The sequence below is a fragment of the Salmo salar genome, chromosome ssa10, assembly GCF_905237065.1.
Source record: "Salmo salar chromosome ssa10, Ssal_v3.1, whole genome shotgun sequence".
NCBI lineage: Eukaryota > Metazoa > Chordata > Actinopteri > Salmoniformes > Salmonidae > Salmo > Salmo salar.
Window position 1 is genome coordinate 18,927,619 of NC_059451.1, and position 25,893 is coordinate 18,953,511.

The following is a 25,893-nucleotide window of genomic DNA, read 5'->3' on the forward strand; positions in this document are numbered from 1 at the left end:
GGCTGTATTGGTGTGGTTGTGTTGACTTTAGACTTCAGTTGCCCTACATCTGGAGAGCCTTTTGTGAGGATAGTTGCACAGGGGAGGAGGTAAAGGAAGCAGACGAGAGCTCCAGTCGTACTGTACACATGAGGAGGCTAGAGAGGGGCCAAGGAGATGGTCATGGCTGAACAGGTTCAGACATGGAAAGGGTGAAGGAAAGATGCAAATACACAGATGACGGGTACAAATGTTGTTTTACACATAGGGAGCCGTCAGGGCTCAGATGGTCCTGGAGGAAATTAGTTAATGACTTAGTAAAAGAAAAATCCACATCTATTAAAGGTTTTGACGGATGTACTGACTTCTAAGGAAAAAACATCTTATTGCACAGTTTAGTTTGGGAGCTGTTTTTGTGAGTGTTTTAAGTTTAGTTTCTGACCCTTAACCACGGTAAAACCAGACAAATGGGAAAGTTCACTCACGGAAATTAAGAGATAAACTAAAGTTTCTGATGTCCAGCCTACATTTACATTAAGTAATTTAGCAGACTTATTCAAAGTGACTTAGTTTTATGGTTCCTGCCATGGTCGGCCTTTTGCGGCCCTAAGCAACATTTTGTTGGGGGCCCTATCATCCCAAATAGTGTCCCTTTGACAAAATGTGCCCCAGCATCACAATGGGATTCGATAAATTATTAGCGTCTGTTGCTATATCAACGATGTGATGACTTAATGCTTCGAATTTTGGAGATCATTACAGCCTAAATTACATTCTTTTCATCCCAGCTATGCAAACAAGGCGAATTTCAGCGACAATGTCTCTGTTTAAACTAGTTTTGCTTAGCTAATAAGATGAAAACATTACTTCAAACTACTTTTGGGTACCTTGTTAACATTTCAACAACATGAAATCCATGTCTTAAACGTTGCTACATTTCGGAAATAGCAAAGAAAATCTGCTTGACACAATGTTAATTACCTTACAGATCACGAAGTCAGCTAATTTCCATTCATATGCAAATACATTTGATTCATACACTGGCTTGTCTGGTTGTCATGTTTTTACCTGAAGCTGCCCTTCCCTTTTATACACTGGCTTGTCTGGTTGTCATGTTTTTAACTGAAGCTGCCCTTCCCTTTTAAACACTGAAATAATCATACTTTAGTAGTCCTCTATTATGATTCATTTTTTCCCCATCTCTCATAGTTTATTAGTACACCCTTGTGGTTGAATACACAGTATAAGTATCTATTGTAAGTCCTAGGATACAACAACTAACAAATACCATCAAGGGATACCTTACAATAAACAACTTGTGAAACAGCTGTGAAAACTAACCTGGAAATATTTCAGATTTAAATATATAAACCTTGATCTTTTTTTGGTACAGGTGTGTCATTAATTTATTTTCACAGATTTTTGTACACACATGGCAATTATAGACTGAAATACTGAATTCTGGTGTGTGGAATAGAGAGGAGGTGGGTGCGTGGTTCTGCCTGTGACTTGTTCACAACAGGCAGCCAGTCTCAGAAGGGGGACTCGAAGAGGGACACTGCAAAGTCCAGGCACTGCTGCTCTCTTTGTTCTGAGTGTTTGCAGTGCTAATGTTTTTAATTTGTGTATCTCACATATTATGTGCCCAGTAGAGCATGAAAACTTTCTTAGCAGATAATGCCAACATGACAGTAACAGTAGCTGTAGATGATGTAATGAAAAGTTGGAGGGTGGATGGAGGACATCAGGTGGATCCACATCTGGGTGCTAGACAGATCCCCTAGGTTCTGGAGAACAGGAGCAGAGTTAAAGGGAAGAGGGGAGGAGACCGAGACGTAAATAAGCAAACACACAGGTTACAGGTAGATCAGGTATGTAAAAATACAGGACAAAGTCCTTGTCCAGTTTATACAATTATTGCATATACTAAAGTATTTAAAATGTGTGATTGACTTAGTGTTGATGGTTGTCTATTGCTTGTGATGAGAACCTCACTAGTGTCTTCTAGTTCAGTGACTAGACTTACCTGCCCCTGTTCCTGCAGTCCAACACAAGCGACCGGTGAGAACATTTTATGGATAAGTGCAGTGTTATACATGGGAGATGCATTTCAACAGTTCTTGAAGGTATAGCCTACTTTAAGCTCGTCCCCTTCGGCTTAGAGCACATAGAATCAGACTGATCCAAATTCACTGGCTCTGGTGGATGGGATACCTCCTGGGTGGCTCGGACAGTCGATGGTCTTTAAGTCATTTGGAGAGGTAAATTGAAGAGGTACATTTTTATAAGCTCAGCATAACTTCCATGTTTTGCTTTCTCAAATGTCAAGCAAAGCTTAACATACTATGTCTCATGTGCTTCTCCAGAGTGTAGGGCGTCGGGGCTTTCAGTGGTCGACCGTCCAACTGCTCCAACTAGAGAAGATTGTTGGCTTCCACCAAGGTACCCTGGGAAGACAAAGAGAAACATATCAGTATTAGGGAAAAGTAAACTAGATTCAGGTTATTTTGTGTGCAAATGCAAATAGTTATTATATGAGATTGTTATATTCACCTTAATGTATGGTGACCCCAGCTAAGAGCGAAAAGAGCAGCGAGGTTTCCCAGGTCTCGCCTTCCTTTCGTCCTTCTTTCAAATCAAGTAATCCACCCAGATGTCGTAGAACTTGGTCCCCTTATTGATTCTCCTCCAGTAGCTGTCCTGTTTCTCCTGCGCCTTGTTGATATTTAGTCTCACCTTGATTGATAATAGGAAAACATGCAATTATATTTCTTGTTATTACAAATACATTTCTTACATATGCCTTGGAGGGCCAGAAAATAAAATAACAGCGGACAATCATATTTACCTGGTCAAAAACCTCCACATCCTTCTCAGCCCGTGCCTGAAAGTGGTCCTCGAAGGCGTTCTGATCTGGTTCGACAACTTCCACCACATCAGGTGGAGTTTCAGTGATCTGAAAGCACGTTATACAAAAATAGCAATAGACAAACAACAACACTAAGTCAATCACACATTTTAAATATTATAGTATATGCAATAATTGTATAAGTGTATTTGGGAAAGTATTCTGACCCCTTGACTTTTTCCACATTTCATTCTAAAATTGATTAAATATTTGTTTCGCTCATTAATCTACACACAATATCCCATAATGACAAAGCAAAAACAGTTTTTAGAAATGTTTGCAAATGTATTAAACAAACTAACATTACATTTACATAAGTATTCAGACCCTTTACTCAGTACTTTGTTGAAGCACATTTGGAAGCAATTACAGCCTTGAGTCTTCTTGGGTATGACGCTACGAGGTTGCCACACCTGTATTTGGGGAGTTTGTACCATTCTTCTCTGCAGATCCTCTCAAGTTCTGTCAGGTTGGATGGGGAGCGTTGCTGCACAGCTATTTTAAGGTCTCTCCAGAGATGTTCGATTGGGTTCAAGTCCGGGCTCTGGCTGGGCCGCTCAAGGTCATTCAAAGACTTGTCCCAAAGTCACTCCTGCGTTGTCTTGGCTGTGTACTTAGGGTCATTATCTTGTTGGAAGGTGAGGTCTGAGCACTATAAAGCAGGTTTTCATCAAGGATCTCTTGGTACATTGCTCCATTATTATTTTCCTTGATCCTGACTAGACTCCCAGTGCCTGCTGCTGAAAAACATCCCCACAGCATGATGCTGCCACCACCATGCTTCACCGTATGGATGGTATTGGCCAGGTGATGAGGTGCCTGGTTTCCTCCAGATGTGACGCTTGTTAGTCTGTCCAAAAATGTTGGTTCAATTCTGGTTACATCAGACCAGAGAATCTTATTTCTCATGATCTGAGAGTCCTTTAGGTTACTTTTGACAACTTCAAGCAGGCAGTCATGTGCCTTTTACTGAGGAGTGGCTTCCGTCTGGCCACTCTACCATAAAGGCCTGATTGGTGGAGTGCTGCAGAGATGGTTGTCCTTCTAGAAGGTTCTCCCATCTCCACATATGAACGCTGGAGCTCTGTCAGAGTGACCATCGGGTTCTTGGCTACCTCCGTGACCAAGGCCCTTCTCCCTCGATTGCTCAGTTTGGCCGGGCGGCCAGCTCTAGGAGAGTCTTGGTGGTTCCAAACATCTTCTATTTAAGAATTATGGAGGCCACTGTGTTCTTGAGGACCTTGAATGCTGCAGATTTTTTGGTACTCTTCCCCAGATCTCTGCCTCGACATGATCTTGTCTCAGCGCCCTAGGACAAGTCCTTAGACCTCATGGCTTGATTTTTGTTCTGACATGCACTGTCAACTGTGGGACCTTATATAGACAAGTGTGTGCCTTTCCAAATCATATCCAATCAATTGAATTTACCACAGGTGGACTCCAATCAAGTTGTAGAAGCTTCTCAAGGATAATCAATGGAAACAGGATGCATCTGAGCTCAATTTCGAGTCTCATAGTAAAGGGTCCTTAATACTTTTGTAAATTTGATATTTCATTTTTTTACCTGAGGATTGATTGATGAGGAAAAATCATAATTTAATACATTTTAGAATAAGGCTGTAATGTAACAAAATGTGGAAAAAGTCAAGGGGTCTGAATACGCTTCCCTACTCCTAAAGCCCATGTCAGATCCATGACCAAGTCCGAATCCACTGCATATCTAAATGTTAAGCTCGCAACGTGTAGATGACCAACTAGCTAGATTGAAAATGGTTGTTGAAAAAGGGTTGTACAAAGCTAAATCCTTCCAGTTATGTGAAAGAAGTTAACTGCTGATCGTAAAGATGGCACTGAAAAGGATGGCTGACGTCTTACATGCTCCTAACCAATTGCGCTATTTAAAAAATATTATTGCGTTGTTTGTAACTTATTTTTTTACTTATTTTGCACATAATGTTGCTGCTACCGTCTCTTATGACCGAAAATAACTTCTGGACATCAGAACTGCGATTACTTACCATGAACTGGAAGAATCTTTTTCCTTTAACGAGTCCGACGAGAACGATATACTGCTTTCCTGGGAACAGGCCCAAATCCCCGTTATTTGCATGAAGAAAAGATGGAGGAAAAGAGAACGCAGATCGGGCTGCCTTCTGAGAATCTGTAGGCGAGCGAGTAAACTCCCACTGCCATCCATCCTACTTGCTGACATGCAATCATTGGAAAATAAAATTGATGACGTACGATTATCCTACCAACAGGACATTAAGAACTGTAATATCTTATGTTTCACCGAGTAGTGGCTGAACGACGACACAGAAAATATAGAGCTGGTGGGATTTTCAATGCACCAGCAGAACAGAGAAGCTACGTCTGGTAAGACTAGGGGTGTGAGTGTGTGCCTTTTTGTCAATAACAGCTGGTGCGCGATGTCTAATATTAAAGAAGTCTCAAGGTATTGCTCGCCTGAGGTAGAGTACCTTATAAGCTGTAGACCACACTATCTACCAAGAGAGTTCTCATATTATTCGTAGCCGTCTATTTACCACCACAGAACGATGCTGGCACTAAGACCGCACTCAACCAATATAAGGCCATAAGCAAACAAGAAAATTCTCGTCCAGAAGCGGTGCTCCTAGTGTCCGGGAACTTTAATGCAGGCAAACTTAAATCAGTTTTACCAAATGTTTACCAGCATGTCACATGTGCAACCAGAGGGGAAAAAATTCTAGACCACCTTTACTCCACACAAAGAGATGCATACAAAGCTCTCCCCCGCCCTCCATTTGGCAAATCTGACCAAAATTCTATCCTCCTGATTCCTGCTTACAAGCAAAAACTAAAGCAGGAAGTACCAGTGACTCGCTCAATACGGATGTGGTCTGGACGATATAAGAAATTCTGCTATGCCCTCAGACGAACCAGCAAACAAGCAAAGGGTCAATACAGGATTAAGATTGAATCCTAATACACTGGCTCTGAAACTCGTCAGATGTGGCAGAGCCTGAAAACTATAACGGACTACAAAGGGAAACCCAGACGCAAGCTGCCCAGTGACGCGAGCCTACCAGACAAGCTAAATGCCTTTGATGCTCGTTTTGATGCAAGCAACACTGAAGAATGCATGAGAGCACCAGCTGTTCTGGATAACTTTGTGATAACGCTCTCGGTAGCAAGTGTGAGCAAGACCTTAAACAGGTCAACATTCACAAAGCTGCGGGGCCGAATAGATTACCAGGACGTGTACTCAAAGCATGCGCGGACCAACTGGCAAGTGTCTTCACTGACATTTTCAAACTCTCCCTGACTGAGTCTGTAATACCTACATGTTTCAAGCAGACCACCATAGTCCCTGTACCCAAGGAAGCGAAGGTAACCTGCCTAAATGATTACCGCCCCGTAGCACTCATGTCGGTAGCCATGAAGTGCTTTGAAAGGCTGGTCATGGCTCACATCAACGTTATCCTCCCGGATACCCTAGACCCACTCCAATTGGTATACCGCCCCAACAGATCCAAAGATGATGCAATCTCTATTGCACTCCATACTGCCCTTTCCCATCTGGACAAAAGGAACAAGAATGCTGTTCATTGATTACAGCTCAGCGTTCAACACCATAGTGCCCACGAAGCTCATCACTAAGCTAAGGACCCTGGGACTAAACACCTCCCATTGCAACTGGATCCTGGACTTCCTGACAGGCCTCCCCCAGGTGGTAAGGGTAGGCAACAACACGTCTGCCATGCTGATCCTCAACACTGGGGCCCATCAGGGGTGTATACTTAGTCCCCTCCTGTACTCTCTGTTCACCCACGACTGCATGGCCAAGCACGACTCCAACACCATCATTAAGTTTGCTGACGACACAACAGTGGTAGGCCTGATCACCGACAACGATGAGACAGCCTATAGGGAGGTGGTCAGAGAACTGGCAGTGTGGTGCCAGGACAACAATCTCTCCCTCAACGTGAACAAGACAAAGGAGCTGATCGTGGACTACAGGAAAAGGCGGGCCAAACATGCCCCCATTAACATCAACAGGGCTGTAGTGGAGCGGGTCGAGAGTTTCAAGTTCCTCGGTGACCACATCACCAACGAACTATCATGGTCCAAACACACCAAGACAGTCATGAAGAGGGCATGACAAAACCTTTTCCCACTCAGGAGACTGAAAAGATTTGGTATGGGTCCCCAGATCCTCAAAACATTCTACAGCTGCACCAACGAGAGCATCCTGACTGGTTGCATCACCGCCTGGTATGGCAACTGCTCGGCATCTGACCATAAGGCGCTACAGAGGGTAGTGCGTACATCACTGGGTCCAAGCTTCCTGCCATCCAGGATCTATATAATAGGCGGTGTCAGACGAAAGCCCATAAAATTGTCAGAGACTCCAGTCACTCAAGTCATAGCCTGTTTTCTCTGCTACCACTCGGCAAGCGGTACCGGAGCGCCAAGTCTAGGACCAAAAGTCTCTACCCCCAAGCCATAAGACTGCTGAACTATTAATCAAATGGCCACTGGACTATTTACATTGACATCCCTCCCCCATTCCATTTGTTTTGTACACTGCTGGCACTCGCTGTTTTTTATCTATACATAGTCACTTCACCCCTACCTACATGTTCAAATGACCTCATCTAACCTGTACCCCCCCACACTGACTCGGTATCGGTAATGATACCCCCTGTATATATTCTCGTTATTGTTATGTTATTGTGTTACTTTTTATTATTATTATTTTATTTTCTTTACTTTAGTTTATTTGGTAAATATTTTCTTAACTCTTCTTGAACTGCACTGTTGGTTAAGGGCTTGTAAGTAAGCATTTCATGGTAAGGTCTACACTTGTTGTATTTGGCGCATGTGACAAATAAAGTTTGATTTGATTTAATGTTACCCTGAATTGTGAATTTCTCTGCCCTCTACGAACGTTGCACCTCTTGTCGAGATCAGTGGTGCATTCATAGTACTTTGCCTGGTTGGAAAGAAAAATCTCCCTCGAGGGATGCCATTGAAGTAGCTGTCAATCTAAAAACAGCTTAAATTATTTATTCCTATTTAACAATAGAAATAAAAATAGAGTTCTCTTTCCAGTCTTTTCGCTCTTCTGAAGCAGTAGGTAGTCAGCAGCTTGTCACCGTCAAAAAAACAGTCCTTGGAGTCCTGGAGAGGTAATCAATTTGAAAGGACTGAGCAAGCCCTTATGGGGTGAAATAGAACTAGAAATGCCCGCGTCTCCCGCGAACGCTACAAGGTAAAATATAGCCAAGCAACCAGCATAGCAACGGACGCTTTGGTTCAAAGTTTCTTCAAGTGCAGTCGTAAAAATCATGAAGCGCTATGATGAATCTGGCTCTCATGAGGACCGCCACAGGAAAGGGAGACCCAGAGTTACCTCTGCTGCAGAGGATAAGTTCATTAGAGTTACCAGCCTCAGAAATTGCAGGCCAAATAAATGCTTCAAAGAGTTCAAGTAACAGACACATCTCAGCATGAACTGTTCAGAGGAGACTATGTAAATCAGGCCTTCATGGTCGAATTGCTGCAAAGAAACCACTACTGAAGGACACCAATAATAATAAGACACTTACTTGAGCCAAGAAGCACGTGCAATGGACATTAGACTGGTGGAAATCTGTTCTTTGGTCTAATGAGTCCAAATGTGAGATTTTTGGTTCCAACTGCTGTGTCTTCGTGAGACACGAAGGATGATCTCTGCATGTGTGGTTCCCACCGTGAAGCATGGAGGAGGAGGTGTGATGGTGTGGGGGTGCTTTGCTGGTGAAATTGGCTGTGATTTATTTAGAATTCAAGGCACTCTTAACCAGCATGGCTACCACAGCATTCTGCAGCGATACACCATCCCATCTAGTTTGCGCTTAGTGGGACTATCATTTGTTTTTCAACAGGACAATGACCCAACACACCTCCAGGCTGTGTAAGGGCTATTTGACCAAGAAGGAGAGTGATGGAGTGCTGCATCAGATGATCTGGCCTCCACAATCACCAAACCTCAACCCAATTGAGATGGTTTGCAATGAGTTGGACCGCAGAGTGAAGGAAACGCTGCCAACAAGTGCCCAGCATATGTGGGAACTCCTGTTGGAAAAGCATTCCAGGTGAAGCTGGTTAAGAGAATGCCAAGAGTGTGCGACGCTGTCATCAAGGCAAAGGGTGGCTACTTGAAGAATCTAAACTATATGTTGATTTGTTTAACACATGATTCCATGTGTTATTTCATAGTTAAGGTCTACAATGTAACACTTTTTTGGTTACTACATGATTCCATGTGTGTTATTTCATAGTTCTGATGTCTTCACTACTATTCTACAATGTAGAAAATGGTAAAAATAAAGAAAAACCCTTGAATGAGTAGGTGTGTCCAAACTTTTGACTGGTACTGTATATATATTTGTATGTTTGTTTTTTTGTGGGGTGGGGGGGTCAGGGGTCCCCTAGCGGCCGGGGGACCTAAGCGACCTCTTATATCACTTATGCCCTGGGCCACCATTCAGTCTCTGCTTTTATGAGCAGTACTATTGCACCCTCTGATGGATTTTGTAGGTGGTGCAATTATCCCAAAGATAAGGGTTGCATTCAATGCATGTATACAGAGCAAACCGTAGCAAAAAATTTTGCAATGAAAATTAACATTTCTTATTCCGGAACCAGTTGCTTTCAATATAGCCTTTCACTGAAAATATTTTTTTTGCTGTCTCACATTAATGTGGTGGAACTTTGTCAGAGAACCTAGTACCACATTGTAATGTAGTTTATTTTGAAAGCCATCAATAAATGGAAAGATGAGTGTTTTCTTTCCATAAGTTCTGCCATAATTAGCCACTCATTTTGTTAAAAAAATTGTATTATTGCTTTAGTATTTTCACATGTGATGAATTTTCAAAACTCTTAGTACAAAACTCCAAACTAGTAGCACTTGTTACGCAGTCAGTGTTACATTCAAAACTTTTAATTGTGCATTCATTTTGTTTGTAGACATCTTTAATCACACAACCATTGATTGAAAATATAAGTTTACTGTGAAATACTGTATTATGAGTACATTAGTTTAATCATCAAAACACAACATAATGATATCTTATTAATTTAGTTATTTTAAAAACCCATTAATCCAATAGCAAGAAATGTAAGATAAATGTTTCAAAATTGCCCTTTGAATGTAGTATGCTACAGTACTGTGAATTACAGTACATTACACTGTTTTCACATTTGGCAATACACTTGCACTACCCATTAAAATTGACTGAACATCACATTTCCATCATTTCTATCCCATGTGTTATCAAAGGTGTGATCACTGAAGACATATTTCACAGTGTAATCAAATGAAAGAAATTAAACAAACAATGTTAAGTTATCACTAGTTTGCATCAAGCCTGTCTTGAGCATTTGGTCATAGGTTCTCATAAAAAATGGGGGGAAACCTTTTGGCATGGCGAATCCAAGCCTGACATAGGTCTGGAGTGAAATCATTGCATGCCTCATCCATGGGTAGTACACTTATAGGGATAGCAATCATACATCTTCCACCTGTATTGTAATCGTGTATTGTATTTTATAGTATTGTACAATCAAAAAGATCCCAGCAACTTAATTTTGGATACATGTTTATGCATTTCTTTATTGTTTGGGACTGTCTTGATTATTTGCGTATTAGTATTGTGTGTATATTGAATTACTGCACTGTAGGAGCTAGAAACACAAACATTTCACTGCACCTGCTGTAACATATGCTAATATGTGTACTCAACCAATAAACATACAGTACATGGGTGGCAAGGAATAAGTTAGTCCTAAATCTTTCCAAAACGAAAAGCATTGCATTTGGGACAAATCATTCACTAAACACCAAACCTCAACTAAATCTTGTAATGAATAATGTGGAAATTGAGCAACTTGAGGTGACTAAACTGCTTGGAGTAACCCTGGATTGTAAACTGTCATGGTCAAGACATATTGATACAACAGTATCTAAGATGGGAAGAAGTCTGTCCATAATAAAGTGCTGCTCTGCCTTCTTAACAACACTATCAACAAAAAACAGGTAAAAATACAGCTTATGGAACAGCGGGGACTATGAAGAGACACACACAAAGGTACAGACACATGCATACGCACACAAGCACTAGCACACACACTCTACACATGTACATTGCTATGTTGTTGTATGGTGGTATTACAGTGCATTCGGAAAGTATTCAGACCCCTTGACTTTTTACACATTTTGTTACATTACAGCCTTATTCTAAAATGGATAAAATAGTTTTTTCCCCTCATTAATCTACACACAATACTCCATTATGACAAAGCAAAAACTGTTTTTTAGATTTTTTTTGCAAATGTATTAAAAATACAAAACTGCACCTTTGGCAGTGATTACAGCATCAAGTCTTCGTGGGTATGACGCTACAAGCTTGGCACCCCTGTATTTGGGAAGTTTGTCCCATTCTTCTCTGCAGATCCTCTCAAGTTCTCAATGTACTCCTCCATGGCCTTGGTCTCAGGGCCAGACAGGGAATATAGCCGGCCTTGAGGCGGTATGGTGCCCGGGAGGAGGTCAATAGCACAATCGTAAGGACAATGTGGAGGAAGGGAGGCAGCACGAGCCTTGCTGAAAACTTCCAGCAGGTCATGATACTCTGCGGGAATGGCAGAGAGATCCGAGGCTGTACTTAACCCTGGAGGCAGACGTTCCAGGGAAGGCTGCGCCGCCTTTAGGCAGTGTGAATGAATCATAAATTAAGAGCAATCAAATTAAGTAATAATTAAATGTATTTTAACAAAAGAGAAGAGAATCATATGAAATTAAATGTGAGCATTGCATTGTGAAAGGCAATTACTTCATATGAACATGTATTGCAATGTGAAACACTGACTAAGGTATGTGAAAAAGTGACTGTGTGATTTTGTATGTTATACTTAGTCAATAAAAAAATGTGCTCAGAGTTTTGAAACAACTGCATTTTTAATGATCTGTTTTGAGTTTTGTACTAAAAGTTGTGAAAATGTACAACATACTTGTGAAAATCGCACTAAAATGAGAGGATAGAAACTGGAAACACATTGAGAATGGGACCCTAATTGGTGCAGATATGAAGCATTTGGAGTTGGAGAGACGGTTCCTCTGAATATTGACCACTAGAGGGTAACACATTATTATATATCATGACATAGACATGAACTCCACTTTAAGAGCAGAGGCATTAGACATAGTAATACACTCCGCAGATGTCCCCAGTAGAGCAGTGGTTTCCAACCTTTTTTGGTTACTATACCACCAAATACATTTTTCTCTGCCTGGAGTAGCCCTGAAATACCCCCTCATGTGCATTTTACCAGTAGACCTATGGGCTCATGAGTCTTCTCAAGTACCCCCTGTGGATAGACCAATTACCCCCAGAGGTCCTAGTACCCCTGGTTGGGAACCACTGCAGTAGAAGGGAAGTACTAACACACACAACTCCACACAGTGAATCACTTTCATTTGTGCTGTGTGATTGGAGGGACGCAGAGAAAAAGGAGGAGACCCCAATATGTGGAACCAACCACATGCCTTTTCCCTGGAACAGTTAGCAGTGGGTAGTGAGCAGGAGAGCCATGCAGGCCAGGGTGTGTTACAGGAAGGGCAGGGCCCCCTTCTCTCTGCCCAGGGGAATGGTACAGTATGAGCCCTGGAGGTGGGGGGTATGGCTACAAAGTGTGGTGGTTATTATGGTGGAGAAGGATGAATTTCCTGCTAGAAACTAAAGGTTTGGGGATGGGGAGGGTAAGCTGATCCTTGATCTGTACCTAAGGGAAAGGTCTGATTTGGAGCTAGCTATTGTACAATGTTTGTTTGTGTGGGTGTGGAATGCTGAGGACAAGTGACACCTATTTACTGCTGTTACAACAGTCGCCCCCTCAGAGTCCAAGCCCTGTCTCACCTATATGGAATTGTTTTAAGAAATTCATACCAATAATCATTTAGCTATTCTATTTAGAATTGTAAGACCACTTGAAGTATAAAAAAAATATATTATAAAAAAATATTTGCTGAAAAATTTGTTTTGGCCTTACTGCTATTAGCCCATACAAACACATTGAATAACAGATTCACTACATGGAACAGATAGTCCCCCAAAAATATATTTTTAAGTTTGTTCTGAAATGTCTCTCCTATATCTGAGAGATATAAGAAAGATCAGGAAACATTTGTTGTTGTTTTTTACATGTATTTAACTGCTTATTTTTGGCATTAAACAGTTTCCATATATTCTTCCTTTGATTTTTCCCTCTGGTACCGGGGACCTTCAGACGGGTCTTGTGAGGCCTGTGGGCGTCCAAAGTACAAAACGGAGAACACCATCATGTTAGTGAGAGTCTTATCTTTCCATAATAGTCTGTTGGCCAAACTGTTTGGACGCTACAGACGATTTTGTGAATAGACCGAATTTCGGAATGTCTCCTGGTCTGACAAACACCACTCTAGCTCTGTCACCTTAACCGCAGATACAGAAGTGCAACATCGCGGATGTGGTAGACTGAGACGCATCCAATGCAGATATCTCTACTTTAAATGTACAGATTTTTATGGGGATTTTTTTATTATGCTAATTATATTTCAGAGAGGGCGCAGGCATCGACCTTAGGGGGTTAGATGGGGCCATAATCTTTACAGAATCTCAGTGATGCAGACAGACAGTTGCGACCATTGGCCAGGAAATCGGATTTACCTTAGGGAACTGTAGGAATCAAGGTCTGGGCTATCCCCTCAGATACAGGGCCGGTCCTGGCTGTTCTGCCGCCCAAGGCGAGGAAAAAAATTGCTTCCCCTACAAGAGTAGTCCCAGTAAGCAAAATTACGTTGAAAAGACATCTAAAATATAGATTTTTCCAGACGTTGAAGTTAGGTTCAATTTAGGTTCTAAATGAAAGGTGAGAATAGGTATTTTCTGGACATGGAAATCAGGATCATTTTGGTTCTGAATGAAAGTTGAAAATATGCAATTTATAGACATCTATGTTCGGGCCAAATCAAGACTGGTCCAGACGGGACAAAATCTGAACCAACCATAGACATCTATGATTTGGACTGGACCAAAAACCAACGTCCATGGACGTAGAAATCAAGTACGGTCCGGACTGCACAAAAAAAATAAAGTCCAGTCCTGACAGGACCAAAAAAAGACATCTAAAAGGCATTAGCGTTGCTCCGTGCTAACGGAGTTATAGCCTACAGCAGAGATGGGTAACTCCAGACCTCGGAACCGGAGTGGTGTCACACTTTTTCCCCATCCCTAGTCAACACAGTTGATGAAACAAATTGCATTCTGAACTGAAGATCATGAATAGTTGATTATTGGAGTCAGATGTGTTAGCTGGGACTTGGGCAAAAGTGTGACACCAACCAGGCCCCAGAGGACTGGAGTTGCCCATCCCTGGCCTACAGTGTTGCTTGAAATTAGATTTTGTAAAACACAACAACAAAAAAGACGTCCAGTCCAAATAGGACCGAAAAAAGACGTCCGGCGTCAGTTCGTACTTACTGGGGTGTAGCCTACCATGTCGGCCAGCAATGGAATTTTATGAATGCCCATCCATGTGGTAGGCCCACCACTTGTAAAACAGGCCGTTGCATTGGCTTTATTAGTCCTGATTCCTGTGACTAATCAATTTAAGCTCTGAATATCAGCTACCCAACTTTATCAGGAGGAGTTATCCTGAGCCGATTTGCAATGTGTTTACACAGTGGGAAATGCAGAAGAAGCATTTTCTTTTACGCTATGATTAGCTCGTAAAACATTTTCTAATGGAAAATTGAAACCACTGATCATGACAATTTTAGCCCACGGGATGAAACTCCTGGACAGCAGTTGTGAGTAGCCTGATTATCCATTCCGTATTGTCCATTTTACGCTGACTTGTCCAGTTTTTAGGATTTGCTGTTTGTTAACATGTCAGCGCATTTTATATTGGATTGGGCGCCATTTAGGTTAGGCTATTTGATCGAAGAAACCTGCATGATGTAAAAAGTTTACTTCTCAGTACATTGTCATAGATTTTATCTCCAGCCTGTAGGAGATATACTCTGAGTGTACAAAACATTAGGAACACCTTCCTAACATTGAGTTGCACCCCCTTTTGCTCTCAGAACAGCCTCAATTCGTCTGGGCATGGACTGCAAGGTGTCCCACAGTTGTGTCAAGTTGCCTGCACATCCTTTGGGACTATTCTTGATACATACGGGAAAACTGTTCCTAATGTTTTGTACACTCAGTGTATATATATTATTATTTAAGCTTTTTTTTGTGGGGGGGGGGCCTAAGTGATCACTTATGTCGCTTATGCCCAGAGCCTGTGAAGGAAGCCTGTCATACCCAGAGTCTCAGGTAATTAGAGTTTTCAACTATGAGAGAAGTGGCCAACTGATCGTGTTAAAATAAATACACCTTTCAGTCTCTGCTCTAATGAGCAGTACTATTGCACACACTTCTAGATTTTGTAGGTGGTGGAACTATCCCCAAGATCAGGGGTGTATTCAGTGCATGCATACTTAGCAAACCGTAGCAAAAAGCTTTGCAACAGAAAAAGTTTTTGCACGAAAATGAACCTTTCCTACTTCGGACCCAGTTGCTTTTCAATATAGCCTTTCACTGATTTTTTTTTTGTTGCTGTCTCACATGCCTATGGTGGTGGGACTTTGTCAAAGAACCTAGTACTACACTGTAATGTAGTTTAGTTTGAAAGACATAAATAAATGGAAAGATGGGTGTTTTCTTTACCGAAGTTCTGCAATAATTAGCTTTTTTATCGCTTTGGTACTATTTTCACAAGTATATGGTGAATTTTCAAAACTCTTAGTATAAAACTCCAAACTGGTAACACTTGTAACTCTTCACATTGAATCACTTTAATTTGTGCTGTGTGAAAGAAGGAGGGATTAATAGAAAAAGGAGGAGACCCCAATATGTGGAACAAACCACATGCCTTTTTCCTGGAACAATTAGTAGTGGGCAGTGGTCAGGGGAGCCATGCCAGCCAGGGTGTGTTACAGGAAGGGCAGGGCCCCCTTCTCTCTGCCCAGGGGAATGGTACAGTATGAGCCCTGGAGGTGGGTGGTATGGCGGTTATTATGGTTGACTCGGAAGAATTTCCTTCTAGAAACTAAAGGTTTGGAGATGGGGAGCGTAAGCTGATCTTTGATCTGTACCTAAAGGAAACGTCTAATTTGGAGCTAGCTACTGTTGTTTGTTTGTGTGCATGTAGAATGCTGAGGACAAGTGACACTTATTTAGTGCCGCAGAACCCTTTTAGGTTCTAGATAGCACCTTTTTTCCCTAATAGCGTAGGAATCACGGTCTGGGCTATCCCCTAAGACACACACACACACACACACACACACACACACACACACACACACACACACACACACACACACACACACACACACACACACACACACACACACACACACACACACACACACACACACACACATACACAGTCTTGTACAGCTAACCTTGTGGGGACACACAATTAAGTCCGATTCAAAATCTTATTTTCCCTAACCCCTAACCATAAACCTAACCCGAACCCGTACTCTTACACTAACCCTAACCTTAACCCAAAAACCTAACCTTAACCCTAAATCTAACCCTAGCTCCTAACCCTAACCCTAAAACTAACCCTAGCTCCTAAACCTAACGCTAATTCTAACTTTAACCCTAAACCCCCTAGAAATAAAATTTGACCTTGTGGGGTGTTACGGCTGTCGTTAGAGGAAGGGGACCAAAGCGCAGCGTGGTAAGTGTTCATAATTTTTAATGCTGAGAACACTAGAACAAAGAAACAAAACGAAAGCCAACAGTTCTGTCAGGTCACATATAACAAAATAGAAAACAACTACCCACAAAACACAGGTGGGAAAAGGCTGCCTAAGTATGGTTCCCAATCAGAGACAACGATAGACAGCTGCCTCTGATTGGAAACCATACCTGGCCAAAACATAGAAATATAAATACATAGAATGCTCACCCCATATCACACCCTGACCTAACTAAACAGAGAAAAACGGCTCTCTCAGGTCAGGGCGTGACATGTGGACCAACAAAATGTCCCCAGTTGGTCAAATTTTTCTGGTCCCCACAAGAATAGTTAAACACGTCCACACACACATGTCCACACACACACAATCCTCCAATCTGTTACAGTCATGGTTACAACCTGGTCTCAGAGCATTTAGTATTATTCTGTACATAAATCCGAGACACTCCATTTAGTATGGTATGTTACGTTTTGTATATTATGTATTCATTTTGGGATGTCCATCATCCATTTCGTATGATATGTGACGGCTCGATTCGGTCTGATGTAACAAAATTTGAAATTGTGTTTTTTACATAGGATAAAAGTAGACTCAGAGTTAGAAAATGGTATATCATACACTACAGTTGAGGAACAATGGGAAAGTAATTCTGCTTTGAAAATTGATAAACTTGTATCCTCACCTTTGATAAAATGGCCTTTGAATGTTTTGGTACGTACTGGAGAGCTCTTGTTTGTCTACACACATTCAGCATCGTTCACACCCTCTTAAGCTTTAGGCCCACCCATCTCTTTAAGGGTTGATCCAAGCGTTCTGTCCAAACAACAGCAGTGAAGCACCCAAGCTAACTGGCCAACATTGGCCAGTTAGCTTGACACAAATGAGAGAACAGCTCATTGACCATTTAACTTGCCCTAGCAGAGCTGCTTAGGCTGTTTTTATGGTGACTGCGACTGTGCTACTGGCAACAATTTACGTTTTTTTGCCAATGTTTACTGACAACGGCCATATTCAATGGGTGTTGAGCATTTGTAAATTCGTCAGTTATTCTGTGCTCTGGCACACTCAGACAAGAGTGCTCTGAAATTGGAGTAGATAGCCAGATTGAATTTACCAGCTACCTCTATCAATAGCTGTCGCAGTGACATTATTTTACTCGGCCTACTTGCATAGTGGAGTCTTTTGTTAAGACATGTACAGTGGGGGAAAAAAGTATTTGATCCCCTGCTGATTTTGTACGTTTGCCCACTTACAAAGAAATTATCAGTCTATAATTTTAATGGTAGGTTTATTTGAACAGTGAGAGACAGAATAACACATGTCAAAAATGTTATAAAATGATTTGCATTTTAATGAGGGAAATAAGTATTTCACGCCTCTGCAAAACATGACTTAGTACTTGGTGGCAAAACCCTTGTTGGCAATCACAGAGGTTAGACGTTTCTTGTAGTTGGCCACCAGGTTTGCACACATCTCAGGAGGGATTTTGTCCCACTGCTCTTTGCAGATCTACTCCAAGTCATTAAGGTTTCGAGGCTGACGTTTGGCAACTCGAACCTTCAGCTCCCTCCACAGATTTTCTATGGGATTAAGGTCTGGAGACTGGCTAGGCCACTCCAGGACCTTAATATGCTTCTTCTTGAGCCACTCCTTTGTTGCCTTGGCCGTGTGTTTTGGGTCATTGTCATGCTGGAATACCCATCCACGACCCATTTTCAATGCCCTGGCTGAGGGAAGGAGGTTCTCACCCAAGATTTGACTGTACATGGACCCGTCCATCGTCCCTTTGATGCGGTGAAGTTGTCCTGTCCCCTTAGCAGAAAAACACCCCCAAAGCATAATGTTTCCACCACCATGTTTGACGGTGGAGATGGTGTTCTTGGGGTCATAGGCAGCATTCCTCCTCCTCCAAACACGGCGAGTTGAGTTGATGCCAAAGAGCTCCATTTTGGTCTCATCTGACCACAACACTTTCACCAGTTGTCCTCTGAGTCATTCAGATGTTCATTGGCAAACTTCAGACGGGCATGTATATGTATTCTTGAGCAGGGGGACCTGGCGGGCGCTGCAGGATTTCAGACCTTCACACCGTAGTGTGTTACCAATTGTTTTCTTGGTGCCTATGGTCCCAGCTGCCTTGAGATCATTGACAAGATCCTCCCGTGTAGTTCTGGGCTGATTCCTCACCGATCTCATGATCATTGCAAATCCACGAGGTGAGATCTTGCATGGAGCCCCAGGCCGAGGGATATTGACAGTTCTTTTGTGTTTCTTCCATTTTTGAATAATCGCACCAAATGTTGTCACCTTCTCATCAAGCTGCTTGGCGATGGTCTTGTAGCCCATTTCAGCCTTGTGTAGGTCTACAATCTTGTCCCTGACATCCTTGGAGAGCTCTTTGGTCTTGGCCATGGTGGAGAGTTTGGAATCTGATTGATTGATTGCTTCTGTGGACACGTGTCTTTTTTACAGGTAACAAGCTGCGGTTAGGAGCACTCCCTTTAAGAGTGTGCTCCTAATCTTAGCTCGTTACCTGTATAAAAGACACCTGGGAGCCAGAAATCTTTCTGATTGAGAGGGGGTCAAATACTTATTTCCCTCATTAAAATGCAGATCAATTTATAACATTTCTGACATGCATTTTTCTGGATATTTTTGTTGTTATTCTGTCTCTCACTGTTCAAATTAACCTAACATTAAAATTATAGACTGATCCTTTCTTTGTCAGTGGGCAAACGTACAAAATCAGCAGGGGATCAAATACTTTTTTTCCCCCACTGTAGCTAGCTAGCTAAACAGTGAACCATAATCCCAACTCATGACGTTATTACCCTGCATTATTACCCTGCATTAGGCTATAACTAGCAAAGCAAATGGCTCTGAGATACGAATAATATTACTACACATATCATACGTTAGCTAGCTAGCTAACCGTACACTCTAACTTTAAATGAAAGCGACTTTCTGTCAAAATTAGAAATGTGTAATATCTGAAGATGTAGCTAGCTAGACTATCTTACCCATATACATGGAATGGACACTTCTCCCTGTCACGGATGCCATGGTTGCCCTTACTTAGTTTGAAGATTGTAACGCCCTGGCCATAGAGAGTGCCTGCATGTCTTCCCAGCCTGGTGAGTGCTGTGCCTGCGCCCAGAGCCAGGCCTCCTGCATGTCTCCCCAGCCTGGTGAATCCTGTGCCTGCGTCCAGAACCAGGCCTCCTGCATGTCTTCCCAGCCTGGTGAGTCCTGTGCCTGTGCCCAGAGCCAGGCCTCCTGCATGTCTCCCCAGCCTGGTGAATCCTGGGCCAGAGCCGCCAGAGCGGCCCGCCAGTCCGGAGCCGCCAGAGCGGCCCGCCAGTCCGGAGCCGCCAGAGCCGCCTGCCTGTCCGGAGCCGCCAGAGCCGCCCTTTGGTCCGGAGCCGCCAGAGCCGCCAACCTGTCCGGAGCCGCCAGAGCCGCCCGCCTGTCCCGAGCCGCCAGAGTCACCCGCCTGTCCGGAGCCGCCAGAGTCGCCCACCTGTCCGGAGCTGCCAGAGTCGCCCGCCTGTCCGGAGCCGCCAGGGACACCCGCCAGCCGGGCGCAGCCAGGGACGCCCGCCAGCCGGGTGCAGCCAGGGTCGCCCGCCAGCCGGGCGCAGCCAGGGTCGCCCGCCAGCCGGGCGCAGCCAGGGTCGCCCGCCAGCCGGGCGCAGCCAGAGCCGCCCGCCAGTCCGGAGCCGCCAGAGCGGCCCGCCAGTCCGGAGCCGCCAGAGCCGCCCGCCAGTCCGGAGCCGCCAGAGCCGCCCGCCTGTCCTGAGCCGCCAGAGCCGCCCTTCTGTCCGGAGCCGCCAGAGCCGCCAACCTGTCCGGAGCCACCAGAGCCGCCCGCCTGTCCGGAGCTGCCAGAGTCGCCCGCCTGTCTGGAGCCGCCAGAATCGCCCGCCTGTCCGGAGCCGCCAGAGTCGCCCGCCTGTCCGGAGCCGCCAGAGTCGCCCGCCTGTCCGGAGCCGCCAGGGTCGCCCGCGTGTCCGGAGCCGCCAGGGATGCCCGCCAGCCGGGCGCAGCCAGGGTCGCCCGCCAGTCCTCCGGCGCAGCCAGGGGCGCCACCTAAGTGGGCTAAGCCGAGGGTGGAGCGGGGTCCACGGCCCGCACCAGAGCCGCCTCCATAGGAAGGCCCACCCGGACCCTCCCCTTTAGTGTCAGGTTTTGCGGCCGGAGTCCGCACCTTTGGGGGGGGGGGTACTGTAACGTCCTGGCCATAGAGAGGGGTTTTTAGTTCTCTATTTTGGTTAGGCCAGGGTGTTACATGGGTGGGCGTTCTATGTTTATTTTTCTATGTTGGTTTGTTTCTTTGGTTGGCCGTGTGTGGCTCTCAATCAGGAACAGCTGTAGTTCGTTGTTGCTGATTGGGAGTCATACATCGGCAGCCTGTTTTTCCTTTGGGGTTTGTGGGTCATTATTTTCTGTTTTGTGTTTTTCACCTGACAGAACTGTTTGGCTGTCGGTTTCTTGCTTTTTGTGTTTAAAGTGTTTGATCTTTTAATAAATTAATGATGAGCACTAACCACGCTGCGCCTTGGTCCACTCTCTCCAAAGACAGCCGTTACAAAGATGTAATCCGGAAACAGCTGTTTTATCCATCTCCTTAACTATCATACTCTAATTCCCCTGATTTCAAAACTCAGTCCTCCCGAAAGTGGAGAGCAACACTTATGTAGTTCTACTGCGCAATATATATATTTTTTAAAGCTGCGTTACACAGGATTACCTACACATACTGACCAGCTGAAATAGACAGAAACGTGCTACATGGCAGACCAATCCAAACGCATCTCTCGGCATGTCCAGCCCACTTATTATCTCAGCCAATCATGGCTAGCAGGAAGGTTGCTCTCTTTTTCTGTGGCTAAACCAACTAGGCCTGTAATTTAACAATTTTATTTGTATTTACAGATGGCATACAAGTTTGTTATTAAGGCACATGAAAGTTCACATGTTCCAGAAGGCATTTCTGCCCAAAAAAACGCATTTTGATTTAAAAAAAAGTTTATGTTCAAATGGCTCTCCTGCGAAGTAGTGACGTGCGACATACGCCTAGTTTCCTGAAACGAGTCACATAGGTTACAAATTACAATGCGTATGATATGTTACGAATTCCAATTTGTTGTCACTAAGGTGGCTAGGTGGCTAGATGGCTAACACTAACATATATTATAGCTAGGCTAGGGGTTAGGGCTAGGAGTTAAGGTTAGGATTAGGAGGTAGCTTAAAAGGTTAAGGTTAGGGTTAAGGTTAGGGTTAGGAGAATGGTTAGCTAACATGCTAAGTAGTTGTAAAGTAGCTAAAAAGTCGTATCTTGCAAAGTTGCTAATTATCTAAAATGCTAAAGTCCATGATATCCATCCATCCACCCCGACCAACCACCCTCCTTTTGTGTTTGCCTTAAGTATCCAACAAATCATGAAAAGAAACTGATCTAGTCTATGTGTGTCTTCAGTAAGGTCTCACTTCTGACCATGGGGAGTGAAACAGTGGCCTGTGTTGTGCTTTTAAATGGAGAGTCATCCAGGACTAGTGGACACTGACATCTTATTCAGGTCTGGAGATAATGGCTGTGGCTGGACAGAGAATACAGTCAGGGTGGATAAACTAATCTGAATATCAAAGTTGTGTTGTGCTGAACTAGCTTCTGAGAGAGTGGAAATGAGGCGAAGAAAAATGTGATGGAATGAGAAAACAGACAGCGAGTTTGATTTCTACTGCTTTGGTCTCCCAGAATACCTATGATGATATCAGGGCTGAATTAAATGAAAGCTGCAGTGTATTGTAATTCCACCTTTGCAAAGAAATCAAATTTGTGATTACTTTACCTAAAACATGCCTTCTCACTTCATTGACTCATGCAACATTATTTCCCTACAATGTATGTTGCCACATTGCATGTTTGATTGAATTACATGTCTTAGGACAGTGATTCATTCTGTCTGCCTTTCCTCTCCTAACTGCTCTTTGTATTCTTGAGTGGGCATGTTGATTACTCACACGGTGGCCTGTGTCCATGTACCCAGTCTACCCACTTTTCAACAGCTCGCGGGGCACTTCGCATGGCTACGCAGGCTGCTGCCGGCCTATCAGTGGAATGGCAGGCCGGATTACATCATGCATTCTTCCTGTGCTCTTAAGTGTAATACCCAGATAACCTCAGCACTACAACTCACTGTGTGCCAGAAATAAATGTGAAGGAGGAGAACACAAATAGCTCTAACGTTGTAGCTAGCTAAATATGGAAATGTTCGTCCTTTTTTGGTATGGATGAGCACAATGCATGTCATCAACTGTCGAATTGAAACATTCAACAATGGAAAATGTAGCAGTGAAGAGTGTTGCACATTTCTCTGTAACCAGGTCATGAAGCTGTGGTTAAGATGTTCCCACGCAATAATTTTCATATTCATGTGTTTCCTCATATGTCTATCATTTGTGTGTGGAGTTTTCAATAACGTTCAAGTCAGTGTGGTCATCGACTGTAAGGTGTCATGCAAACAATATAAACGCAGAGGTACTGTTTGTCACGTTGTATCATGATTGGAGACAGGCGTAGGAAGACGTAATAGGGGGTTTTACTTTCTCCACCCAAACAAAAGAGCGAGGTGTAAACCTCGAAATAATACACCGGACGAGACCCGCAAAACAAGTGCACAATAACACGTAGCACGAAAGCCGATATAATAGCGCATGTACTCACACGATCAATGTACATGGTAACAATAACCGACAAGGACAATGGGGAACAGAGGGCACACATACTAATCAGGGGGAATGGGAACCAAGTGTGCGTAATGAGACAAGACAGTCCAGGGTTGCTGGTAATGAATCCAGTTCAGTGACACCTAGAAGGCCGGTGACATAGACCTCCGGAGCCGGTGAACGGAATGAGCAGCAGTACCGGGGGGATCCGTGACACTGTTTCACTTTCCTGTGGGGTCTTTGAATGTGGGTATCCCAGGACAGAGGCAAACAATTCACATAATGTTGAATTAGAGCCATTCAAACATTATGTTGGCACGGTCTCACTCATGTCTCATCCATGCTACTCCTCTCATTTTCCTATGAACAAAGTCTTATATTTGCTCTCCTTCCCTTTCAATGCCCAGCCCTTGTGCAACTTGTGGCTGCTATTTATGAATGAATGTAATTAAATGATAAGCATTGTAAGTACACTTCACTTCGCATCATATTCTTCCATCATTCAAAGCCCTGGATCTTTATTTATTCTCTGTCTCAATGAACAGCAGGAGGAGGCAAATGTAACTGCAGATAACGGTGCCGGCTGGAGAGGATATAATGATTCAGCTGTAAAGTGTAGACTGATACAGTCTTTGTGTGGAGAAAGACTGTCCTCTTTCCCATAGCTTTTACTGCCATGTAGGGTGCCTACATGATGACGTGCTCCACTGATGAAGAGAACAATAAAGAAAGGGTCAGACTTGAGTTATCTGTGTTATTGTGACCTCCATGAACACAGCTCACACAGTACAATCCTAGTCATAGGGAGGGCACGGAGGGTAAATGTTATTGACGAGAAAGACTCCTGCAGGCAAATCTCTGGCCATGAGAGGTCATGGAGGCGAAACAGACACAAGGGTCCTATATATACAAGGGTTTTTTCACAGTGTTTATCTGGGATATGGACACAGTCTTGTTTAGGTTTCCTTTGTATTTATGACACGTTTCCTATGGTCAAGAACTGCGCTGTAAAAATAAATCCTGTTGTTTTTACGATAACTTACTGGCAACCAATTACTTGTAAAAAAATGTAATAAACTTTAGTTTAACAGTACATTACTGTACTTTTTTTTTACAGTAACTTGCATCTAACTGGCTGCCAGTAAGTTATTGTAAAAACAACAGGATTCTTTACTGTGAGTCATTCAGTACTGTAAACGTCTGGAGAGGATGACACAGTGAGGAATGTTTACAATATATCGTCAGTGCCAAGGCTCATTGGCTTATATTATGCAATAAAGATATAGAAATGCCTGAGGTTCATGTATGCTCTGCACATAAATGCTCGATAGTGAAATGTTATGAAAATGTGCCATGTGTAAGAGACAGTGACGTGAACCACCTCAAACAGCCTTATACTAGGTATAGTATCTTCACCAAGGACAATAAGAAAATGTAAGCTAATGCTCTGAGTGTTTTACCTATTGGTATCATCTCTTCTTGTAGAATTTAACTGGCATTTCTGTTTTTTGTCCGTAAGGGTATCTTATCTACACTAAACAAACATTCAGACTAACATGTTCGAAGTAGTGTGAGAGTTAAATCCCTGTTTTGTCCTTCAGCAATACACTAAGCTCTCTTTTTCCCTGTGACTCTGTAGCTTTAAATCCAGCTATATCTTACTCCTATTCCCCAGGCAAACAGCTTTTAGGGAGTTTTTTACCTTAAAAGGCCATGCCGAGTTGAGCTGTGGTTTCCTGTGGGAGGGCTTTCCTCTCTCCGCCTGTGTAACTGGGCGACTTGACCTGCCCCTCCTCCCCCTTTACATCCCTCTCTCTCTGGTTCTCCCTCCCTTTCCAGCGGCAAGTCCTGGCTCCTCCACTGTGCCACTCCCTCACACACAAATACACGTTCACTTCTGGTCTCTTTCCTGTTCCAGGCAGAGTAGAGCACAATCCCCACAAAGCCAGATATACACAGCGTATGTGTGGCTCAACTGAACGATTCTCTGTGAGATTGTGCTGTCCCCACCACTCAAAGCTGACCTGACCTCTTACTTAACAGAGGTTAAATACACTTTAAGGCGTTCCTCCTATCTCTCATGCTGGTTACGATTTTTCACTAAATAACCCAAAAGTCAGAGCACAATGATTGCCTAATGGAGGATACTGTAGGTATGTCCAAACAATTTTACTGCCCACTACAACTACACAATCATGAGAGGCTGGGTGGGGGTGGGGTGGAAGAGACAGTGAGAAATGAAACGAGAAAGGGGAGAGAGACAGAGAGCGAGCGAGAGAGAGAGAGAGAGAGCGAGTACTCCAAGTAGTAGGTGCTCATTGAAACATTAAATCATTCTCAGCGCGTAACATCCTCTGTGAGAAGCATCCTGATTCCTCCTCAGACCAGACAATAATACATGACTCAGTCAGCTCATGTCCTTATAAGGTATACTTCCACATGCTGAAGA

General features: G+C 43.4%; 1 long non-coding RNA gene across 1 annotated transcript; it reads right to left on the reverse strand.

Annotated features, from left to right (window-relative positions):
- Window positions 1–1,380: 1,380 nt before the first annotated feature.
- LOC106614000 (uncharacterized) lies at window positions 1,381–25,591 on the reverse strand. Its single transcript, XR_001330593.2, has 5 exons — window positions 25,147–25,591; window positions 2,828–2,935; window positions 2,533–2,715; window positions 2,006–2,426; window positions 1,381–1,766 (listed from the first exon to the last, which is right to left on the reverse strand). It is a non-coding gene; the product is annotated as an uncharacterized lncRNA (long non-coding RNA).
- Between the last annotated feature and the right edge of the window lie 302 nt (window positions 25,592–25,893).